A 20503-nucleotide genomic window follows, 5' to 3' on the forward strand; every position below is an offset into this window, starting at 1 on the left:
TACTCTGGATGTCATCTCCCCTCCCCAGTTCATCTAGTACAAACCTCCATTGTAGAGGGGGAAAAAAAAAGCTAAATCACACTGTCACACCCAAGCCAAAGATGACTTTTAAGTCAATTTCCTTTATTTTGTCAAACACTGTATCAGTGTCAGAGAGACAGATCTTTACCCTTTCTCTTTTATGGCAACGTGCCCATGTCCAAGGAACTCAAACCTTCTTGTCAGCCTCTGCCTCAATTTTTATTCACAGACAAGTTGACTGACAAAACAATCCCCTGGTGTCCCACCTCCTTGAGCCTGAGGACTTGCTCAGGGTCACACCAAACACTGCTGCCAGGCATGCTTGGGCTCTGGTAACCATGGGGGGGTTTGTTCAGGGTTTCCTGAATTACCAGATCCAGCTCATATTCCTGCTCTTTTTGATGCCATTCCAAAGCAGGTCCTGCCTGAAATATAACCTGCTCCTTTCTCTTCCAACCCTCCAACTCAACCTACAAATGAAACTCTCCTGCAATGTTAAATTCATAATCTAAGAAGAAATGCAGTTTTGTAGCCAGTAGCAAATCCTCCAAAAGAAAATATGGAAAATTTAGCCATTTAGTTTCTTAAAGTGAAATACTCTGGAACCACATTAATAAAAACCATACACTTTGGTGTTCTCCTGAACTTCTTGTGCTACTATAACCAGATACAAGGGATTAAATTACTTACTTTCCATACAAGTGCTCAATTTACTTTTTTGGAGAAAGGGTAGGGGGAGAACTCAAGTGCAGCTGCACAACGTTATGTTACGATTTTCATTACTACTCCTACCTACTGGACTCAGAATACTCAGTCTCCCAAAGAAACATAGACATTCAAAATATAAAGCAAATAATAGTTGATGTTACTTTTATCTCTATTTCTCGTTCCTCCGCATTCACACTTGTGCGACTGATTTGTGTGTGAAATGGTTTCCAAGTTTTCAAGAAAAAAGCAGTTAAGAAACAAAATATTTATGCTCTTCTAACTTGTGCTTCCTGCCTAGCTAGATCCAATACAGATGCAAAGTCACTGGTCTGCAAGAACCTTCCACAGATCTACAATAAAATGATTAAATTAGTGAGTTGTGTTTAGATCAGAGATTCTTGGCTGCCAGCTCCTAAGAACTCGGGGAATTCAGAACCACAGAAGGATCATTTGGAGTCCATTTGGCAGAAACGTCAGAAACTTGCTGCTCCTGGGAACATCCTTTTCCAATAACATTTATAGCTCTAGATGGAAGTGAAAAGCACCATATGTTAAGAGTTTCCTGCAAAGCTTCCTGGTAAGAGAGGAAATAAATTCAACTTGTCACATCTGCTCGTGGGCCAGTCAAGTAGGATTTTATCACAGCTTTAAGTGGTTTACAAAACTGTCCTGTTATCGACTGAAGGGAGCTTTACTTCTCAAGGTTTTTTTCCAATATGCATGTTTATATAATCTCAATCATTAAATGATTTATTTGTCAGTGGAATTCAGTAACATGTATTATTATTTATCTCTAAACAACAAAGATTACTCAGTTATTCAGCTAACAGCAACAATTCAGTTGGGAGCCAATTTGCATGGTTCGGCTGAATAAAACTAAGCAGTCCTGCTCTGCCCTTCGTTTTTTTGACCCTGGCTCTGTATATCGTATCAGATTTTCCATTACAAAGTACATTTAATTAGATAAAACTCAAGCTTCTACCATATTCAGAAATCCTAGGTCCTAAGCACTGTAAATGCAACGCAAACAGCTGGCTTCAAATTCCCTGGGAGTCAGGGATCCCAAAGAAAATATTATGAACCAATACATATTGTCTCTGCAGTTGCTCAAGAAATCATTACTCCCTTTGCAGAAAGCAGAAATTTCTTATGTGAGGTGCAGAGACAGCACAAAACAAGACAACAGTATTCTGTGGCAGGGCTTTCTGCGAAATGCGCAGTGCTGTGAAATTAGGCATAGCCAAACTCCACAAGCTACACACGCAGGTTTTGGCATCTTGTCCTGTTCCCATTGAAGTCAGCGGGAATATTGCCACTGACTAAACAAAGAGGAGGATTGGGCCCAAACTATGCAGCTATTTGCCAAAATAATCAAGTTACAGGAAATTGCTCCTCAAAAGGTAGACGTGTTTCAAAATTCCAGATGCCTACACGGAGCTGATCTAATTTACACACCCTGGGCCATATACTGTTCTCTGCCTCTGCACACAGTTTGCTTTGATGTTAATGGGAATCTGATGCAGCTTCAGGGCAGTACAGTACATGTCCCTTGGAGTCCATTCGCTCCACTCTACCAGTACAGAGCGAGCTCAAAAGAGAGTGGCAGTAACACATCACATTACACCCGATATTCATGCAATTATTGAAGAACACTGTATGTATTACATTTGCAAACTGTCCATAATAATTTAATTTTCTCTCCTCAATTTATAATATGTTAATTAGGCATGAAATTAAATGCTTTTTAACATACAACTGATTACGCTATAATATATCCAACAAAGATTGATTACTGTATAATAAATCAACATTTGCATAAATATTTATATAATTTATTTTTAAAAATTCCACACTGTATAAACAGATAACATGGGAATATGACAAGCACTATGACAAAAGTTGTAGTTGGACTTTTAGAGATCTGTTTTCCTTGAGACTCATCTAGACTTTGCAACATCCTAGGGAAAAACAGTGCACTCCATACAACATGGAGCACGGCAGTCCTTCTTTAAATGTTGTCAGAACTTCAAAACAACTTGGTGCACGTTATTTTTGCATGCACCAAGAAACAGGAAAGCTTACTAGTAAATAAGAAAATTGAGCTTTAATTACGATAAAATGTATTTTACCTCTATACAAAGTGGAATTTTCATTAAAAGGTGGTTTTATTTGGGATCCATCCTTGCTCTTGCTCATATCAACGGGAAAACAGCTTTCTTTCCTTGTACCTACTGTTATCATATCTGACCCTCACAAAATCTTAATGCTATTGTTTCAACCTTCATTTCTCTGTGAGAAAATGACAGTTGTACTTACCACATTAACAGGGAGTTAAGGATGGATCGTTTGTATTTACAAGACACCAAGGAAAACTTTCAAATATGAGTAGAAATCTACAGAAAGTCTATTAACAGAGGCTGCTGAGAACTTGTTCAGCACATTTCCCAGCAATTCTGGCCACACCTTGTCCGATAGCAAAACTTAGTTTTTATGGACTATTTGTCCTTGAGGGACTTTCTACCAGCAACAGCTCAAGTACATACTCCCTCCTCTACACAGTGCCTGTTCCAAAGTTGACAAAGTAAATAGAGAGACTCCCCAAGGCCTGATGAGTTTTGGATCAGCCTCACATTTGTATGATCTTCTCATAAACCAAAGAGCATTTACAGGCGAGTCCCAACACTGGACTCTGTCCTGCCCAAATTGAGTGAGAAAGAAGACTCAAATTTGGGTTCAGTAGGAAAGAAAAGACAAACTGTATGTAACTGGATAAATGCCTCTACCTTGGCTAATTTTGCTTATGCTTCTTGTTGGCCTATTTAGAACTGTCAAAGATACTTAAAAATAACATGCTTATTCAAAAACTGCAGCCAAAACAATGAAGTAAGTTTTTTTGGACATACTAACTTGCTGCTTACAAGCCAGGAGCGAGAAAGGGTTTGGGAGAAATCACATTGGCTACACTACCAGCTTGTAAAAGGAAAAACTGAATTTAATGCCTGATTTAAGGTGACCAATTAAAAAAAAATTCCATGATACAAAAAGGAAAAAGTTTAACGAGAAAAACATTACCAAAAAAACCCCACACAAAACTGCAGCTGGTTTTTTTCCTTCTCTGCTTAAAAGTCACCAGCTAGCCAGAAGCCAGTGCCAAGGAGATGTATTACACACAGGGAACAAGACTGAAATAGAGCCCAGCTTTGGTTCACTGCTGCAAGCTGCAGTGTACCCCTTGAGAAACACTCAGCTCTACACAGAAACCAGTGGGACTTTTACTGACTCAGACTGTTACAGCATCAAAGTTTTGGATATTAATGTGGATTATGTCTAAAAAGTCTGTTTTCTTGCCCAGAAATCCTGTGATGAATTTAGTCTTCAGGAAGTTTTCAGGAAGTACTCATTACCAGTGGAAGGACATGATATAATATCAGCTTTTATGTAGTTTTGAGATGATAGTATCCCTGGCTGCTGCAACCCTACATCTGATAAAGGAGGTGGGATTCCCCACATGGCTGAGAGCTGGTGGGAGAGGGGCACCTGACCGGCTGCCCAAGAGCTCCTCCTGGGCTCCTCCAGGGACTGCATAGAAAACACCGGGAAGATAAGTCTTTCAGGCAGTCTCAGTAGAAGTAGTAGAAGTTTCCTTTCTCTCTTCTACTTCTTCCTACTCCTCTCTCTCATTCTCAATTACTTTCTCCTGTTTGTTTTCAAGGTACTGTGAAAGAGGTTGGTTGGTAATTTTTTACAAAGTGATGCTCTCTTTGTGACTTTTTCATCACAGCAAGTGGAGAACACCAGACTGTCTGTGTCTGCTAAGCCACACTCCACCTCCAATTATTGCTGTTCTGTGTTTGGCACCAGCTTCAAACCCCATTTCCTAAAACACACGGAACTCTGCAAGCTGAATTCCCTCGCGCACAACCTGGTAATGCTACTTAATACACTGAATCTGAGAGTGTTTTTTCTGTGATCTCAAAATACTTAAAAGCATCAATCTTTCTTCTGCACACAGAAAACCTAGGGCACAAGTACATGAAATTATTTAGAGTATACACCCAGTTGGTGACAAAGCTACACACTGGTCACCTGTCTGAAGATCCACTAGATTATCTCAAGTAACCAGATTATTATTTCCCGCCTCACAAAATTTGACTAATCACCTCATTCTTTTTGGTTCACTAAAAATTGCTGCATCTCTTCCTTTTTAAAGATTTTTTTGCAACGATTGGTAACTGATCTTATCCCATTCCCTCCTCCATCCCACCATTTGGTGTAGCAGTCCCTCAGCCAGGTTTAAGGAGGGCAGAGCGCTGCCCTCCATGACCTGACTGCCGTGCTCCACACTTGTAGCACTTGAGTGCTGCTACTTCCACTTTTTACTACCAAATTTTTACATGCAGCACACTGTGGAAGTGATACAGAATGCTACATGAGGTGTACTGAAATGCTTTATTATTAAATATTTTAAATTAATCATGTGTGATAGTTAATTATTCATTCAAACAAACCATGAAAAATAGGGACTGCAGCAATTTCCTCTCTCCAGTATCAGATTGCTACTAAATGTATGGCACAATAAAACACTCAAATTAAAACTTCCTGATGTGACACCAAATTACTAAATATCCTAACTGCTGAAAAATTAGAAGTATAACCCTTGCACAACGCACTTATTATATTCATGTCCTACTTAAAACTGCATCTTATTTGGAAGAAAAGAATATTCATGATCTCTCTTCTACAGATTGGAAAGGAAGTTTCTTGATTTGCCTGAAACTTCTGAACAGCAACATAAGCCAACCTTAAGGAAGGCACATCGTGTGCAAACAGTTGGTGGTGCATGGTGAAATTAAATAATTACACAGCAGAGTGTAACATCTTGAAGCCAGTCTTTCACTCTTGAACAACTTCATTTTTATTATTCCTAATTATTAAAAATGCCCTTCACTAACAGTGAGTAAAAGCAAAAGTTCACTGCCCCAAAGAACTTGAAAATGAAAATCTGACTCACTCTCCTTGAGACAAGACCAGTGCTGGTGTAACTAGTCCATGTAATAAGCAACATGCAAGATAAGGGAGAATTTGCAGGAAAGAAGCTGGGAAGAAAAAAGGGAAAACAGGACACATAAGAGAGAAGTCTCTAAGAGATGAAGGGTGAGTTGCAAGGAACAGTTCAGCTGAATCGGAATACGGTACATACCCTGTTAAGTCTCCAATGCTTTCTTACATTTACACATTCACACCTCTCAGACTTAGAGTGAGTAGCCCTTCAACAACAACTAAAGCCATAAAAAAATGCCAGAAATATTAAAAAAATAGAGTATAGAAAAGATTAAAGAAGCTAAATCAATCCCAATCTTATTTTTAGTTATGGTTTTGTTGTAATTTTGTCGTAAGTACTTCACTGTAAAAATTTACCTCCTATATCATTCCAAAACCCTTCACAATATGTAAACATAAGGCTTTTGACTGAACTTAATGATTCTATTTTGAACTGCCTGGGTTCTGGCAGAGATATCATTATAGCATATATTCCTGAAGACTCAGTGTAATGATCAAAGCACTCTCAAAGTACAGTGATCAATGAAGAGCTGTTTGTCTGTCAATCCTTCAAGAGAAGCAGGAGTGCCCGGCTCAGCAGAACAGCAGGAGAGCACGCTGCTGTCTGAGGGAATCACACTCTGGTCATGGTCTCTCCAAGGTAATAATATTTTGTCAGTATTATTTCTTTTCTTACCATAAAAAGAGATCTATCTTCTGTGAACCCATTTGTTAGATTGCAATTTACAGGTTTAACCTTTCATTAGTCTCTATCCACTTTCATTAAAGCCACTAATTTGACAAGTGAATGACTTCTTTTTGAGAGGTTTGTCCTTTCCTTTCCAAAGAGGTTTTTTTCACCTCACCTATCAGCGTGTCCCAGGCGCTGGGTGTCATTACTGACTTCTCTGCTGATGGAAAAAGGTTGGAACAGGAGACTGCCTAGGCAAAGGTTTCCAGAGGTGAAAAGAGATTACACAGATGAATTTTAATACTGGTCATCTTTTAACCACACTCATCCATCCTCTGTTATTCCTGGCTCCCTTTCCCCTCCAGTAAAAGCCCATGCTCACCCTTCTCTTCACGTTACTGTTATACTCCAACAGCACCTTTGAATCTTTTCCCCTTGCGTGTCCTTCTTCTGTACTTTCTCCTGCTTTGATTCTCCTTTGCTTTCTTTTGTTTCATCTTCTTTCTAGTCAGGTCTCCCATTATTTGTTTCATCTTTTGTTGCTCTTATCCCTCCATACCCTTGCTATTTTTGTGTGCTGCTTGACTTAACATACTTTCTTGAAACCATTCTTGGAAAATTCTTCCTTCTCCTTTTTCTTTTTCTTTTTTTGTTCCCTAAACCACTTTTCCAAGATTTCTCTAAAGCAGAGCAATACATGGAAATTACAGCATTTTGTTAATTTAATCCAGCACCTCTTTGGTGTTGTCCTTTTCTTGACCATCCCTCATGCTTTTCTTCAGGCAAGGATAGACAACTTTTTCTGATCAAGGTCTGAGAGAGGGGAAAAGATCGTGAACATGTTCCTTTTCTGCTCTCATGATGCTTGCCAGACCCATTTGCTACTTTTTATATCTATTATCTATTTGATTGTTGCTGCCATTGCAAGAGCCTTCTCTAAGCTTCCAAATGAGTCAGATCGCAGCCTTTCACTGTTCTCTATCATTTTATGGCTCTCCAATCTTTTAATAATTATAATCTGGAAATATATTCTTCACAGTATTATTTGCAAGCTTCCCTCTCCCTATCACTGTCAAGTTTTTAAGTGCTATTTAATTTTTCAACTGTCAAAGCTTGGGACATTGTATTTGAAAAATACTATTCAGCATCTCTACACTGGAAGACCTGTGAGAAAAAAGGAAGTACAGACCCTCCTGAAAGCATTATGGTTCCCAATGAGCAGCACATTGAATGTCTGAGAGTCATTAGGTTTCTTCAGCCGTTACGATATGAGTGAAAGTTGGCCAATACATAAAAACTGTTTGGAAATAGCTGTCATAAGTGGGGTCAGAGAGAGAATGGGCTCCATTCTCCACTGCAAGGTTTGTTCCCATATAGCCTCTGCTTCATACCTGCCAAAATCAATGAGCTGAGACAGGTTGTTTCTTCTCAGGTCAGGTTATGCATGTGGAGAGCAGTGCATGAAGAAGAATTGGTAGAGAGTCCTGAGTTTATTATACAGATGAGGCATAAGCAATTGGAAAAAGGAATTAAATGCAAACTGCCATGACAAAAGGAAAGAACAGAAAACATAAAATAGGAACAACATGCATAGTACCAGGTCAGGCAATAACAAGAGGTGGAGAGAAAAAGAGGAGAGAGATAGGAAGACATTTTAACTCCTATCCACACAGTAAAAGTCCTCAGATTACTTATGTGAAATTACACTTAATTCTCAAAGTTGTTGACAGTAAAGCTACATCTACCTCAAGGATGTTGTTTGCTCTTTATAGACATCAGTATGTAGCAATAGTTTTTGTCTATGATTCACAAAAGGCTAGTGTAACATATATATGTATACGGCAACCTTATCCAGAAAAACACAAGCACTTCTTTAGAACAAACTCTCGAATCCACAGTTAGAAGCAACACTTTTATCCCTCTAATTGCATATATGGGGTTCTTGCACCTGAAACTGTTATGTCTTAGACAAAGCACCACAGAAAATCAAAAGCAAACCAGGAACAGAGTGTCCTGCTTTCAAAGCCTTCACGCTTTCAAGAGTACCATTCACCCTTTTTCAAAAAAAGACAAATTTGAAGAAAGGACTCAATTTGTAGCAGGCACTAACACAACTGGACAAGTAGCATCAGAGAAGTCATGAAATGCAACTGGGAGACAAGACAAAGAGATAATTTATTGATACTTACTTGATAATTACAGAACAGCACCCAAACAACAAAACAATACACAGACTCGTGTGAAGAATATCAGAAAGTTGCTTCACTTAATATCCAACAACCTCTTTTCCTCACTAGATTTTATAGATTAGTATTTTAGCAATCAGATTTGGAGACTTCAGCTGCAGGCTGATTGGATTCACTTTCTACACACATAAACAACCCAACCAGTTCAGTATGGTACTCTGCCTTTCAGCAAAAACAAGATTCCTGCCTTGAGCAGATTAAACTTCAGATAATCCTACAATCTCCAACTAAATTAATGAAGGGACTTTATGGCTCACACTGTCATTGCTCTCTTTTCTAAGGAAAATAAGGTTTTACTTTATTTTATTTGTAAATGATCAATTAAGGAAAAGTTGTCTGGTGACAAGAATTCTTCTAATTACTAAGTTTTCACAGTATTAAATACTTTAAGTTAAATCAACCAGCATTTAGCAAACTGCTGCTCCCCCCTCTTCCCCCTTCCACATCCACACTTCTTTCCTTCTAAAAGCCCTCTACTGAATTAGTTGTTAGGTGCTAATTGCAAATGATTAAGCACTCACCAGTCTTACACTTCTCGCTTTAATATTAATGAGATGTATTAGCATGGAACATGGCTTGTATTAATATTATAAATGGAAGCCTGCATGGATCACTGCCTACTGTTTTGCATTACAAGGAGCATGCAGCTAAAAGAAAAAAGTCCAATTTAGACCAGAAAGAGCCTAGTACACCACATATTTCTGGTGGCAACGTAGAAGTAAAAGGACTGTAGAAAATAAAGCTAAATGCTATCTATTTCTATAAACAGAATATCATTTTTTCTACAATCATCATTAGCAAAAATATAAATAGATAAATTCCTCTCATCAGTCTCTAAAATAAATGGAATATATGAGGCTAAAGTTAAATTTAAATTACTCCATTAAGCATAGCCATGCCAAAGAGAAACACCTTTTCTGCCTTGCTCTAAAGAGGTAACTTTAAGTTCTATTTTCTGTGTATATCAGGTTCAAGGATTGTACTCCATTCAAACATCTTACTTGTATTTTCCTATTCATAGAAAGCCAAAGTATACGTAGTGGATTTTTTTAAGTATGTATATATGTAATTATTTATCCTTCCTCCAAAGTAGCTTTCCCATTTCTTCATCCCCCATAGACATGAAAATGCTAGGTGTGTTAGCATGTACAACTTAACTAGCTTGCCTTGTATTCATTATACAAAATAAGTCACATGCTGAAATTGAATCCAATCTGTTAGAAATTAAACCATTGTTTGTGTTCTTCATTGCTTTGTGCAACTATAAATAGACATAATATGTTTATACAACAGGCAAATGAAAGCTCTCCATACACAAGTTGTGCCAGTTCTAAAGACAAATGCCTTCAACAAGGTCTGTGCATTTTCTGGGGATCCTAAAGAGTCTCCTCTAGGATGAAATCTTTAATGCTAGTTATTGAAGAAATATGGAAAGTACTATGTGTGCACTTGAAAATAAATGGCAGGTTTTCCTCATGTGGAAAATACAATACTTCTTTTTTAGCTTTTTCTCTTGAAGTTGGTTATGAGAAAAAGCTTGTGGAGAAAAGGGCATTATTTATACGGTATTCTTATAAGTTGGAAAGATCAATATAAATGTGCCTTTAGAAGGAGAAATCCTGAGAGCAGAAATATGAAACCAGCAGCAGAATCCTGGGATAGTTTTGTCATTGTGATATTAGCAGGAATAAGTCGCAAGAAGCAAGAGCGAGCTGCTATCAAGCTTCAGGTTATAATGTCACGTATACACACATTACTGGTGTGACATCAGTGAAAGGCATCCACGAACAGCAAAAGGAGAATCTAGTACAGAAGATACTCTCAAAGAGACTGAGCAGCTCCACCACATCACACCATGTAACTGACAGTGCTGCTCATCAACCAACTCCCATGCCAACTGCTGCTCCACTAGCCATTTAAAAACTATGCCTGGATCAAGAAGCACCAACACAGAAAGCACAGTGGAGGCAAAAAATGTTCACACAGAGGCAGCAGGCAGAGGCACAACAGAGCCAAGGAGTGATGCAAGAGAAGGTCCCTCCTGGGCAAAGCACCACCACTATGCTACCACATCTAAACTGCCTTCTACTGTTGCTCTTGTGGCACTTCCAATTCAGTACTGATCCCACAGTAGGACCCACTTAGGTGTGTACCTCAGGGATGTATGCCGAGTCCCATCAGCTTCAGTGGCCAGTACAGGGCTGGACACAGGCCAGCAGAAAGGACAGGCTTAGTACAGAAACGAGAGCTGACTGCAGCTGCACATTATCGTGTGCTGCCATCGGGGACTGACACATCACCAGCTCGTAGCTCCTTACTCGTCTTGGCTGGTTTGTTTATTTGAATTTTCTACATCTATTTCTGTTTCCTATTACTTGTTTATTTTGACTTTAAAACATGGCATGTGGGAATGAGTAGGTTAGCATCTTGTAGCTGCTGATCTCAGCTACAGGTTGAGTTAACTGGAATTTGATGTTACAGTCAAAAACACATTTGTGAAACATTGCAATTAGAAAAAATACTCTTTTTTCAATGATAAAATGTTTGAATTATTTTTTTAATCATTACTAGATGTTGTAAGGGATTACAAAGATGTGCCCCTAATTAGTCTAATGAATGTTTTGGTTTTGTTTTCTATTGTATATCATTACAGAAAAGCAACAACACTGGCACAGTGCAACTTCACCCTTTAATGATTTCTGCTGTCAGCATCCTGAAGCATCTTTTGCATAGGAGACTGCTTTCCCAAAATTTCTTTTTCCTTACCATCCACCTGACAGAGAAACAGGACCTGACTGAATTACCCACTGTCACAGAGTGACGCTGTGGCAGATTCAAGAGTTAACCCGGTTTGCCTGAATCCTACAACTCACCTTCTGTCACAGGAGCTGACATACATTTGTTCATCTGGGAGGGATGGAGACATACCTTAAACAAGTATCACTCATCCAGATATATTGGGGGATAGAGGTTAATGAAAATGATCCACCTCCTTGTGAAAAGATGAACAAAAAGTTTTTTGGCTTTAGCTTCTTCCTTAGTCCAGAAATGCAATATTAGTAGGCCTTGATTTGCATATGTATGTATGTATGTATGTATGTATGTATGTATGTATGTATGTATGTATCTATCTATCTATCTATCTATCTATCTATCTCCAAAGGTGGAACCTTAGGAAAAAGTAGTCATAAAGTTCTTAAAAACATTATCAGATTACATGGATTCTGATACAAGTCTGGTATCGAGTTAAGGTTGCTCTCCAAACCTTGAATTCCAGCTCTTAAATTACTGAATTTACAAATTTAATAATGCCTGAGATTTTCAATGTATAGCTTTGTTTTGACTGCATATACATAGAACCATCACAGAAATTCAGCGTTTGCCCATATTTATCACACACTGTCACAGAAGTTTCTCAGCCTTCTGTTCTTAGAATTTGAAATAAACCTATCGCTAAGAATATAATTTTCAACAGAAAGAACTTTCTGTAGGAATATGAAGACTGATCATTCCTTGGAGTAAACACTGCCATTCCTGCCCTTGAATCAATGAAACTGAGCAGTCATTGCAAGTCAACTCCATGTCCAATTATTATTCAACTTGGCTTTCATTTCTAATACAGGACAGGAAAACACAACAGAAGGTTCCCATCTCCAGTGAGGGCTGTCCTCTGGGAATTGTGTGCTTCTCACTAGCAGTGGCTAAATCCTCTTTGCAACTGCAAGACAACCATTTATTCCTCAGTGCCTCACATAACAAAAGTGATGAGCAGACAACCCAGATGCTATCTTCTTGGGTGCCACAGCTCACCCATACAAGATTCTGCCACAGCTCTTTCATTTACGTTCTCAAAGTGATTTGGGATGATTGACAGTAGAATGCTGATAACATGAACTTTGGGATTGAATTGGTTTAGATTTGTGAAAGTTCCTATTGTGCTTTGAGACTACCCGTGCAGACATGCTAGTGAGGCTTTTTCTCTGAAAATGAGTGTTTGGAAAGAAGAAAAAACAAGGGAAAAAACAGTAAACACAAAAATTCTTGTGGTAGTAAGAGAATCAGAGGAAGCAGTAGGTTGGTATTTGGCTACACGCTCTGCTGAGTTCAAGGATTGTGCTGTTACTTGGTGTTAAATTTCAGTTTCTGCTGAACTTTTATAGATTTCCACTGGTTTTCCTTTTGGAAAGAAAACGTAAATTAACTGCTACGTGGTAAAGGAGCTGGTATGGTGTATGGCTTTATCAAGTAGGATAACTACAATATGTCTCTGTGGTGTAAGGCACTTAATGGATGTACATCATAGAATGACAAAAAATTCTGCTACTGGCCTTCTAATCCACAGGATGCTAATCTCAGAAAACATATGCTTCAATTACTCTTCCTCTTACACAGCAATGACTTGATGAAGAATTAGGATATCACTCTTGTTAAAACAGCTCACTTTCAACAGTTAGAAGGGGTTTTATAATTTCTTTTGCAATTGCCTATTACAGCTGAAATGCCTCTCCTCCTCAGTGTATTTCATTCCTTTTTCAGGTTAGTGAGCAATACTGAAAAGACTAAAATCCTACCTTTGCACTATCTGCTACCTCACCCAAGTAAGCAAAAATTATTTCAGTTAACGAGCATTGTGGTAGTCGGGGAATTTTCATTGAATGATGTAAATCATTCACCTTCACAAATTTCCCACATAAATTAAAATTCTCTGGTTTTCAGAATTCAAACTGCATCTTCTGCACTACATGACTGGACAGCAGGAAAGTGGGAAAAGAGGTGCTTGCCTTCACTGCTGTTTGCACTGCAGTGGGATTACTTATCTTCTTTGCTGCCTTAGCCCTGCTGACTTCTCCAAACAGGCGGAGAAGTGGTAACAGAGTCTCTGCAACATTTGGTTCCAACAAATATATAGTGACTTGATCTGACATGAATCTGAATTGCCAAGCCTCAGCTCAGGAAAACATTTCAACCCTTGTTTAGCTTTAATCCAATAAATTATCTAACTGAAGTCCACTGAATTACTTTGGTGACTAAACTTAAGCACAATAAAGCATTTAAGCATGCACTGGGACAAACTGCTCCACACTTTTTTCTGTTTTCACTCTTAACAAGTCTTAACTGATCATGCTTAGGTGTTGTGCAATGAGTCTCACCCGCTTTGCTTCCTTTTGTCTTCAGTCCTTAACAACGAGCACATTATTCAGTCACCTCTCATTGCACCATATCAGGTCTGCAAGCACTACAGCTTCAAAGAGGCAAAGTGCTAAAAATGAGGCAGGCTGATCATATGACATCAAAAATATATAAGAATTTGGGTAAGGAGGTGGGAAAAAAAAAAGAAGGAAAAGGGAACAAAAGCATGTGCTTACAATCCCTGGACAAAAACCGCTCTTTCATAGACGATGTACTGTACATATGTTATTTATATGCCACCATCTTAATGGCTCTTCAATGAAAAACATCTTGTTACCATAGTAACTGCCACATTGCATGCTATGTCTGAGACTACTACATCATCATACTAGACACACACAACGTTTCACACTGATAAGTCATGGGCATGTCTGGTATTTTACAAAAAGAATGACATATACATATTTTCCCTACCTTAACCCATTATTCTGCAGGCACACCACTGAGGCGAATTTCACAATATGAAAATGGAAAATTGCATTCTTATTTCCTTTTGCAGATAGCAACATGCACTCATAATGGAAGATAACAATAGCAGGGAAAACTTTATTTTCAATTATTATTTTAGCTTGTGGATGCTTGGAGAGGTGTTTGCAAGTTGAAGAAGAATTTGTTGAATTGTTTCCTTTCAATTTAAATGTGTCTACTTAATTCCTTTTGGCATTTCTACAACACTGATTTTTTCAGGCTACCTTGCAGGGAGTTACACTTGTTTGAAAAAGAAATGCCCTACAAAGACTCTCACTGGGTGGTGCAAGTAGAGGTCCATCTCTATCCTTCACCGCTTATATATTGTAAGATACTGTACATCTTTACCTAAGCCATTGAACAAGTAATGTTTGTTGCCCTAATTGCTTCCATATTCCTATCCACTGTTATATTCTTTGTCACTCATAACTATCCTAATGATTTAAAGCTGCACAAAAGTGGACTGAATTTTCTGTTTGGGAACAGGTACAATAGACATGCTTTGCCAGAAGCCTAAGGAAATGTTGGGTGTCTGTACACAGCCTCCACAGGTAGAAATTCAAAGTAAAGTATGCAAGAGTGTCTGCATGCTGCATACAATAACAGTTCTGAAAGCTGTGAACTAACATCCATTCAGTGGCACAGCTGAAGAAGGCACAGGTAAACAGAGCATTGTTTCTAATTTGATTGGTACAATATCTTCAGACATTGCATCCACTTTACACGGGCAAGTTTATTCATTTTGAATGCATTACCACATAATAAATTTTTTTTTTCTTTTGAATCAAAGGAGAATTAACCCTGGAGCCTACCTGTGGCAAATAAAATATCAGTACTGTTGGCTACATTTATGATACAATTAGCAGAAACACCAAGCTGTTAAAATTACATCATTACAATGTTGTTAAACATAGTAGCAGATACCACAGCGGGACACTGCTTAAAGATTTCTTGAGCCAGGGAGGAAGAGTAGGAACCATCATTGCCAGACTTCAGGCTCCTGCTCTGCTGTGCAACATATGGGTGATAAAGAAATACGACTCTTTTTCACTGGAAAAGCCCTCCCTCGCAAGATAACAAGGACGCCAACATTGAAGCCAGCTTCTTGCCATGCCTTCATGTTAAAAGCCTCACAATCTCCTCATTTGAGGATAGATGAAAGTCAGGCAAGTTTGCTATACAGTCCAGGAAATGACCTAGAAGATATTTATACGGAGGTCTGAGGAGAAATCCCACCGTTGAGGACTGCTGTTAGGTGAGCACCACAGCCTTCCTACAGCTCTGCCTCACAGGCTCAGCAAGAAAAAGAGATTTCTGATTGTGTGACTCCTCCTCACACCGGTAACCAGCCCATCTCCCTAACTTCTAAAAAGCATACATAACCAACATATTAAAAGTGTGACTTATCTGAAGATTTTTTTTTTTTCTTTGAATATTCAGGGATGGTCACTGATGGGGACAGAACTTGCTCAACTTAAAACTTTTTAATTGAATAGAAAGCCTGGAAGCCCTGAGGCCACGTATGCACATTGCACAACACACTGTTTCTGCTTTCCCACTAAGAATCATGAGCAGCCTTGCAGTATTTCCCTCTTACTCACGAAACTGGAACTGAAAAAACAATGAATTTCTTACACTACACGGAAATGAGCTCAGCTCCACGACAGATACTGGGAGCTTTAAACCCTCACACCAGAAGTTATTTCAGACCTGACAAAACAGACTTGTTTATAATATTAAGCATAGGCTTTAATGGCAGGAGTCAGCCTGTCTGCGCATTCTGGGCTGAGCTGCTGTGCAAAAAAGGTGGGGGGTTGGTGTTGATTTTTTTAAATTTTTCTAGACTGGAAGGAACCTCTTGTGACAATTGAAAGTCACGTGGTGATGTGATATCCAAAGAAAAGATAGAAGCCACAAAAGAAGAGCTCAATATAACAAAGCTAACATGCCCATAGTAATAATCTATTTCTATTACCATTTCTCAGACACAGAAGAAAGCCAGTTTTGGAAAAGGACAGGAGAAACAGCATTGAGAATTACGAGCCGTTCAAATCTTCCTTTGGGCATAGAAGTCAAGAAGAATAAAAAGGAAGTCTTTAACACTTAAAAAGATGTAGATACTACATTAGGAGAAGTTTTATAGTCCCCTGACCTCCCCAAGTTGGGCTGATTATTTCAAGCTTTTGTTTAATGTCATTATTTCTCACTTGGCTGTGCTCCTCAAATTCTTAAATAGCCCTATGCTTTGGTCCCCCTTGCAGTTTTTTTCACTAACCTCTTACTTCCCATTCTACTGAACTACTGAGACAACTTTAAAAACCTTATTTACTGTACATCAAATTGCACAGGCACCAATGGTATGTTTCTTTGCTGTTTAATATCCTTAAGTTCTATGCTTTAGACCACAAAAAACAAGCCAGTGCTGTTTGCTCAGAAATCATTATCTGCACTGTTATTTATACCAGCAATAAGGGACCAGAATCTGCAGCAGCAGAAAAAGAATTTGACAGAGATGGAAGAAAGTGAAACAATTGGACATTACTTTGGATTTGGTTTCATTCTATTTTCAAATTGTTCTGCATTGTGCAGGAGCAAAATGGTTTAAAGAATAAGAAAGGACAAACAAGAGACAACTATTTCCGGTAGTTTGGTCAGTTCAGTGGAGTTCTGCCTACCCATAACTCTCCAGTGGCATATGGGAAGAATAAAGGGACTGTGGGAAAGTGACGGGAAAGGGAAATGTACATTGGTTATTTTAGAAGGCTCTTAATAGCTGCTAGCAAACTATCTGGAAAAAAAGTGAACCCATTCCAAATCTTCATATGTTCTAAAGCCAACTTGTAATAGAAGGTTTTCAGTGCTGGAGAGAACTACTCACTCATTTAGGCATCCAAGATCCATACAACCAAGACCTAAGTGTGAATTCTGTTACCCATCCTCTGCTACCCAGAATTCTGAACTTTATTCCACAGCTCATTGCATCGAAGAAAGAAAAGTGTAGCTATGATTTCAAAATGTGCTGAGGCAGCACTTATTAAATTATGCACTGAGGACTTTGTGTTTGAAATCTGTCATTTCCTAAATTTTAATCCTACCTTTCCAGGCATCACTCATTATCACCTGAAATTCAGGACCACAAGCAAGGAAAACTGTCTGAACACATGGTTACAAGAGAGTGATTTTCCTAGCAAAGACAGACATGTGAAAGCTTTCAGAACTTCTTTTCCAACTCTTGTGAGGTTTTAATGATTTGGATAGCGTGGGTAGTGGAAACAGATGCTATCGTCTCTACATTTTTGGCAGAGGATAAAGCAGCAAAGGCTAACATATTCATGCTGTTTGCAAACTGATGTATACCACAGATCATCTTTCCAAAATACATTTGGGCAGGACAGAAAATTTCCAGCTCTTGATGATATAAAATTATACCATTAATGTCTAAATATACCATTACTTTTTAAAAGAAAATACCGCCCCCCCACAATGCATAATCTTTCCTGTTCTCAAATGGATAAAGGATACGTATCTGGGTAGTCATTTAGATTCTTTCCCCTCCCACAGAAGAAAATCAGGCTTGCCAAGCACTTTAGGATCCTCAGATGGAAGACACTTTGTATGAGTGAATTCCATTATTTATTGCTACCATGCAGCATTCAGTACATCCATAAGGCTTCCTGCAGCCTGAAGACTATATTAAGACCTAGTGCAAGCAGATGTAACTCCTCTGACATCAGCAGAGCTGCACTTTCTTACATCAGGCCTCACCATGGTCTAAACACTGCTGCCTATGGTTTATACATTGTCTATTCTTACCAGAGAAGCCTTTGTAATTTAATAACAACACTCTAGATCTGATCCAGAACTCCATATACTCAAGCAACCCAGAAAAGGTGACTAACACAAAGCAAGCATCTGTCTTTGCTTCACCCTGTCCTAAAGCAGCTTGGTTTGGAGCCTTAAAAATTTAACCTTCTAAGATCACAAAGCAACAAGCCAGTAAAATATTAAGGAGGGCTGATACAGGGCTTTAGGCATTCTTTCTGTTTAACACACCACACTACAACACAGCCCCTGCGCCATATATGCATTCCTGGTCTTCACATTAGCCCTTTTTAACTGGTTTTAGGCTGAGATGCATCATGTAGCATATTTTAAAAATAGTGTCTGTTATCAAATAACCTGAAAACACTTCAGTTGCATTCCTGCAAGAGATTAAATTGCATTTAAAGTGGTGAATGAAGAGCAAGGCAAGTCTGGAACACATGCAATATGTTATCATTTGAGAACCTACTTCTGCTGAACCTACTTCATTTTGCTCAGGCAGGTCACTGTGTAAGTGTGTGTCCTCCTTAGGGTCAACAGGACCGTATGGATAAATATGCCTTGAAAGGGATCAGTTTTTTGAGGATGAGATTTTCTAGGCATTCCCATAGCGTTGTGGCTCAGGAGAGACAACAATTCAAAACGAATTGAAGTCCACAAAGATATTTTGGACTTATGATTACTTAAAAATCACAATAAAAAGCAGGATATTTGGGGCATTTCACAGAGGGTTAAAAAAGAAACCTTACCTTGAGATTGACTACCTGACCTTTGATCTGAATTTATCTTTTACAGGAGATTACTTTGGAAAGCAAAGGTCCCATTCCTATAATCACTGACAGCATCATCAGTGATTCTGATAAGTAAATCATACTAATGCTGTCTTGACTGTATGAAAAATATGAGGGGGAAAAAGAAAATAAAAAATTTTCCTCATTTTGGGAAACAGAAGGCCACTAAAAAGGGAATGGTGCTTCTATTAGCCACGTCTGGTTTCTAATTGTCTGTTGCTATCAACTCCTTCACAGTGCAGTGAAAATATTGCAGTATGTTTTGCATTTTGGCTTTAAAAAATGACAACAAATTCATTTTTTGATTTCTTTATTTATAGCAAAGTAATGACAAAAACTTTTATATAGCACCTTTTTGAGAGAGAGTGTGTCATGTTTTTTGAAAAACAGGCCAGGCAGTTTAAAACCAGACTTGCTTCATAACAGACTGATACTTAAAACAGGTGGTGTAAAAGAAAAAAAAATCAATTGGGCAAGAATCAAATCTCAGTTGTGTACTTTTTAGTTTTAATTTATCAGCAATGTCCCCTGACCCTTTTAAATTCTAATGTTATTTCCATATACACTATAGCATAAGAATTATCAGGCTAATCTATCATGGATCTACAACCATACTCAGTTACTATAAGAAGCCTAGGATTCAGTTCCAACGCATTTTCTCAATAATTAAAGAAGCCATAGTAAGTATACTTTAAATAAAAACATAAACATGCTCTTGTGTTTTTAAAAGAAAGTATTTTAAAAGAAAATACTTGCAATGAATTGCCAGAAAAAGACAACGATGTAGTATAATTAGGTGTTCAATTAAAACAGTCACCTTTCAGAATACACATTAAAGCTACATACAAGATTTCCTTGTTTTCTCTCTAATGATTAACGGTGGTTGACCAGCCTGGAATCATGGTGGAGTCTTCAACCACTCTCCAAGTCCTGATCACAGAACCTGGTTTCACAAGCAGTTACTTAGGCCTGATGTTGCTGTGTTTTGCTCTTTAGAGAAAGCTGTTTTGGTAAGAGAAGGTACAGCTGTGATGGAGAAGATGGGGAATATAAGAAGATCATTTTTTCTTAAGATTACTGTGTACCATATCTAATGCTTCTTATTCCATCTGTATGCTTGAGGCAATAAGCCCTACCAGTAAACCTTTCACCTTTCACATTTTCTATTCAAAGACTGTCAAGACAGATGGCAGTAAATGCCATCTTTATTGAATTATGATCCTTAGTACTTTACCAGAAATAAGCAAGTATTAATCAAAGTACAAAGGTTTGAAAAAGGTAGAGTCATGAGAGCTTTGGGAAGAAAACAGCTTGGCAGGCAAGCTCTCATTTTTGACAAAAATTAAAATAAAGAAACATTACAGGAGTTAGAAAACTTGCCAGATACCAAGCAGAGTTGGATGAGGCATCTCTCAGACTCCCTATAAATTTTCAGATTATTCTGTCTTTTGTTCGGTGCCATGTCTACGTGTCTAATATGGCTGTTTTCCTGGGACAAAGCATAATTTTTTTAGATTATAATGCCT

The sequence above is a fragment of the Gallinula chloropus genome, assembly GCF_964237585.1.
Source record: "Gallinula chloropus genome assembly, chromosome: 6".
Classification (NCBI taxonomy): Eukaryota; Metazoa; Chordata; class Aves; order Gruiformes; family Rallidae; genus Gallinula; species Gallinula chloropus.